Here is a 6,000-nt window from a genome sequence, read left to right on the forward strand (position 1 = left end):
ATTTGTATGTGGCAGAGAAGTGATGAAGTGATCCCTTTATCACCTACAGATTGCCTTACGCTCTGTCTCTGGCTTAGAGTGAGTCAAGAAAACTATCCACCAAGAAAAGTCAGATGTAATCCAACCTTGCTGCTACAAGCTAAACAGATGCAATTAGCTCTAGTCACTCTCTTTTAAACCTTCTTCGTGGACAGCCAATAACAGCAATATAGACATAGCCAGCATGACTTGCAGTAGGCCAACCTTAATGTTTTGGCATTTTGATATTGCACGGCAGTGATGTTTTCCTTCGCATTATTATTACTACAAACACTTTGAACAGCCAAATTAATGGCAAAGCAGTCAAGTGTAGACATAATCTAAGAATCTAAAGCAATGCCATTAGAGGCACATTTTTCTATCTCTGTCCTTATCAAAGACTGTCAGTCTATAGCGCCTACATAACTGATTTTACCCATATGTTGTCCATGATTGTTAACATGGTACAGATTAATACATCGATATATCTGGTTTATATATAACTGAAAGTGTCTGGTGTTGTGACACAGATTTTAAGTAACTTCAAAGTTGCTAGGTAAGAAGAAAAATAGTAATTCCAATAGAAGAGTGAATGACTACCAGATACACTTAGAGCTGAGAAAAATGGAAACCTGAGTCACCAGATAAAAACATAATCTCTTGAAGATTTTTTATCTGGAAGAAATATTTTTCCTAGAACAATTTGATTTTCTGTCTCACTAATATTTAAATCTTATTCTTACCAGGTCTTTTTTTCTGCTGTAAAGATGAGTCTGTGTTTTAAGTGAGGCAAAATATCATTAGATAAGCCTGAATTTCACAGAAGTGATGAGCATGGTGTGTCTACTTTATACTATGCTAGGTGTCAGGGAAGGAATATCACAACATTTTGATTTTCCTAAGTATGTTTTTTTGAAACACCTTTCTAATCTTGTCCCAGTTCTGTCCACACAAGAGATGTGCACTCAGGACAGGCCACCTGTACAAACTTTATTGATTATAGTAGAGATTAGCAAAAGCAGGTAAAATGTAATGACTCCAGTTTTTTTTTTCTCTCTTGCCAGTCTAAAGTTGATATATTCAGAGGGTTTACCATCTTGATTTATTCCAACATCAATAGAAGGCGTGTCTTTCCTGAATTTCTATTTCCAGTATCTCAAAAACAGGATTGTCCTTTTGCTTTTCACTATTATTTTTCTTCAGTTACTGAAGAAAAGATTGTAAAAAGGATCTTGCAACCCATAATTCATAAGAAGTCTCAAATACTAGTCAGTCCTAGTGTTAGTCTTAATAGATTTTCTGCAGAGGCATTGGAGAGATTTCACTAACTCCCACAGTTTAGCCTACATATTTGACATTTCTTTTTTGGACTGTATTAATCTCCATTCAGTTTTTGCCTTTTTGTACTATTTGTATCTAACTTCATTTTTATAATATAAATTGGAATTAAATCATATGATTGTCATTTAAAATCAAATATGGTTTGTTTTCAGTATCAGTCAGAGCTATCTCCAAGAACACATTTAAACTGCAGAGGGATTCAGCTATTCGTATCACGTTTGCTTCCACAAGTGAATCTTGCCAAGCTGAAGAACTATGAGTTGAGCCATATGGTTTTGATAAAACACAATCACTTGAAATTTATTTCACTTTGCAAAACAAAAGTCAGTGCCAAGATACTGTATGTGCAAAATTCTGCACCAGGAGAAAAGTCGAGTATAGGACTGTTGGTGTCACACTGCTTGAGTTCAGCATTTCTATGGCTCAAGATGATTCTTTGAAAAGTGCTAGTAGCAAGAAGAGAGAAACTCGCAGCATAGAAGTTCCAAAAGAAAATAACTCTGTTTTCTGACATGGCTAATGAATGTTGGTAACCATTTTTGAGAATCTAATTAGGAGACATCCTGAAGGTTTTCCCAAAAAGCAGATGTAAAACTTTTAGAAATAAACCACTTTTTGACTGCCCCAAATTGTGGGTTACTTTTAACGTACCTTAACTCAAAGAACTGGGCCAGTAAGTGATACTTCAATGAGCTAAAAAGACATCCAGCAAAATATGTGAATGCTGGTTTTAGCAGGCATTTATAATGAGTATGAAATGGAACTATTTCTGCGTGTGACACATTTCAAGTCATGTATTATAATCTACAATCTGGTGTCCTATATTGTCCTGAATTGTTGAAGTTCAACTTACAGCATCCAGTTTCAGTTTGGTGAACTATGAGTCTAAGACTTCATATTCAAAATTGGGTGCCCTTTAATGTTCTGGCTGATTTGAATACATAGTTTAGAGTACCTAAGGTCTAGCAAAGGAAATAAAAATATTCTGATTTGTCTGTTCGGATTTAAGGCTGCTTTTTGCAGGCTCCTTTCTGTTGTATAATCAGAAACTGAAATCACTCTTGAAGAAACCCAGCATGACTCTAAAACATTGGCAACCTTTTCTTATTTTATGAGGTAAGATGAAATCCTGCATTCCATCCTTATTGCTTCTGCCTCTTCCAAGGATGAACAGTTCTTGTTTTGTTGATAGTCATCTCGCTTGCACAGAACTTAAAAACCGTATTCTCTTTCTATGTAGATAAGTGTTATGTGTTTGATTTCTTAAATAAAATAAATAAATAAATATCTTGTTTATGCTGAAATTGATAATAAAGTCTTGCTTCTGGAAGTTGCACTGTATACAACATCTTGTGTTTTATAGTGCATTACTCCCTGTGAGGAGTTGAACTTCTGCCTAAGCTTGTCTCTGCTGGGGATGAGAAAAGTAGATCAGAAGAAGCATATACTGATCCAAATCAGACCTTCTTGTGAGTTTGGTCTGTAAATCAGCTAGTTTAATCTATGTACACCAATGTAAACTAAATATTAATAGCACCTTTTGAAACTTAAAGGGGCAAATAAAATCAGTGTGTCTCTGCTAGGGTTACAGATCCTGTAAACTGAGCTCCCAACATTGCAAGACCTTTTTGTATTTAATACTTTTTTTTTTAATCAGCTTTCTACCTGCAAAATTAATATACTTCACCTCATAGTGGTGCAGTAAGGGTTTAAGTACCTAGTGTTTGTGAGGTAATCAGACATCATGAAGTTGAATACTATAGAAAATGTCACAGGAACTTTAATAATTCTCAATGCAAACAGCATTTTAATCATGTGTATGAGACTGAGCACAAGGCCACCCTCTGGGCAATAAGGATAAACCATAATGCCTGAAAGCTGCCCACCCACTGGGTACCACCACTCCTCTAGCTTTCAAAGGGAAGAAGTCCCATGACCACAAAAGGGGAGATAATGAAGCAAAGCTGCTGGTAACAGAGCAAATAAGGTTGCTCAGGCAGTTCCTAATTTTCCAGAACACTTTCATTCCATGTGTGTGTGTGTGTGAGATGGGGAGCTGTGTGGATGTCTTAGTGAGTTAGTGGCATTCACTTCTGTGGTACAGTAATACTAATGTTTTTGTTGCTGAAATCTCAATCATGTTCGGACACTCTCAATGCATGAGTGCAGCTTTCTGAAGGATTTTTTTTTTATTTTTGTGGGTGTTTTAACTCTGTTTTGAAGATATAAGTTGATAGGAGATGAAATCCTCTAAAGTGATGAATTTCAACAAATACCAGGGAGGAAATTGCTGAAAATAAAGATAAAATGATTTATGTTTTCTTCCAACACCCTCCTTTGCCAAGAGCATAATTATTAAGAGGTGAGTTTACCCCAGGTCTAGTGCTAGGCTGGCACACCAACAAACTGTTAACACCAAGAACCAGAGCTGCAAAAAATAACGTAGGTATTGCAATTTTAGGGATGTACCCATCCTTCAGAAAGTGAACTTTTGGAAGTCATGGAATGCTGACATGCCCTGGGCCACTGAACTGCTTCTCCTGGGCCTACCCAAGATGAATGAGAGCCTGTGAAGTCCAAGGCAGCTCCATCTTTGGTCATGTTTTGAACCTCGGAGGTCGTGTTGGTCTTCTCTTGTTGTGCTCAGGCAGGAACTGAGTGAACAAGAGATCCAGGTTTGCCTGTTCTGCACAGAGGTCCTGGTGGCTCCCTCTCCTTCTCAAGGTTGCTTCACCACTTCATCACTGCTGCCACTTTAACCTGGCCCACAAAGAGGCAGTCCGTGGGGTGGAGAAATAAAATGCAAATTTGTCTTACATCATTAGTTTTGGCAGCTGAAAACAGTCTTGTGATGGAAAGTGTCATATTACTGACTCTGAAGGGGCTGCCGGCTTAATCTACAGCAGTACACCTGTGCTCCTGAGATCTGGGGGAGCATTCCTTTCCATTTTGGTTCCAGCTAATTTTACCTACCTGCTTTCTTATAATAATAAAAATCATCCTACTGCTGGGTTTTTTCCTGTAATAAAATTAATCTTTGTGTGTGCAAAACTGTACTGACGCAAGTGGGATCTCCTCTGATAAACCAGCAAACCAGAAGGACCAGAATGCAACATGTAGTGGCATTTGGGACTGGGATCAAGCAAAGTTTCATGAGTGTTTGGCCACCTAAAACTTTCTGAATTATCGATCAGTTTCACAGTAACCTAAACCTAGTTAACATAATTTTATATTTGGTCGCTTCAACTTTTAGACTTCAAAGAATCTTATATTTTGAACGAGGATTTCTGACTTTGCCACAAAATAAGAGGCTAATTGTGTTTTCAGTACCTACAGAGAACGCTTTCTGTTAACGCTTTTTTAGAAACTACAATTTAATTTTAACATAGCTTTTAGTTTTTATGGTTTTCCATAGAAATACCACTAAATTTGAGTTTAGCTTTTTACAGTTTAATGATTTTCAGATTTTTTTTTAAGATATACTTCTGATATGCATTTTCTTACTTTTGAATTGACTATACTGATTTCTCTTGTTATGTTGTGAAATTGCCAGTCTGCAGCTTCACAGTGCCTGGTTACTACTTACCTGCCCAGTGGATAGCCCTTAGCAGCCCTTCAGCTAAGGGTTGGTCCCATAGGACAGGCAAGGGATTAGGTCCTTCTGCCTTCACTTGCACAAGACTTATAAGTTTTTAATAGTTTTCAGGGTTCCATGAACAGGCTTAGAGATAATGAGACTCCTTTCTGCAATTCAGGAAGGCAACTAATACTGGGACGTGTTTCTTAAAGGAGTGGGTGCCCCAAGACTTCGGGAGCCAACAAGACAGATAGAAATCACTGTGTTTCCATATTTGCTGACTTAACCCTGGAGCTGACTGCAGGGCTGCAATTCAGATGGGGAGTTTCATGCTATGGTGTGGTAACACTTGGGGACAGGAGAGTGAAGTGCCTCTCTCCTATCCTCCTCCCTCTTCTCACAGAAAATTTAAGTCTGAATAGGATTTTGCTGAATTCGCATGCATAATCTGATCTTCTTGGATGTTTAGGTCTAGAGGCAGATATTCTTTCTTATATCAGTAGGCTCAGCTGTATCGATTTCATGTGGCTACATCAATTTATTCCAGCCAAAGATCTAAACTGTTCTTTGCAGGTGTGATTGTTTAAAATTAAGAGCTTTTAACATTGCCTGTTATTTAGATGAAAGAATTATAGTGCAACAATCTCACAGTCAAAACATTTTTATTCAATTAATTCTGCCAGAGAAAACCTCATGTGGAGAATGGAGGTATAGTGGGCACCAATTATCTGAGAAAATAGTTATTGCAGTGTTTCTTGTAGGAAAGCCTCTTGGAGATCTAGGGCAATTTTGATTATATAATAGAATACTCATCAAAGGCTTATTATTTTGTCCTCTCCAGGAACTACAGGGTACTTTTTACACTTCCATTTGAAATCCATTATTCATTCTTTAGGAATTCAAGATTTTAACGTTTCTAACCATTAGCAAAAAGTCATCCCAAGCTTTAGTTTTAATCCTATCAATACAGTTTATAATGACTCCTGACCAGATAGCCTGATCTCTTCATTTTTTAGAACATCCCCCATTTTGGCCTCCTTGGTAAATGTTAGCAGTGACGAGTC

The sequence above is a fragment of the Cuculus canorus genome, chromosome 4, assembly GCF_017976375.1.
Source record: "Cuculus canorus isolate bCucCan1 chromosome 4, bCucCan1.pri, whole genome shotgun sequence".
Classification (NCBI taxonomy): domain Eukaryota; kingdom Metazoa; phylum Chordata; class Aves; order Cuculiformes; family Cuculidae; genus Cuculus; species Cuculus canorus.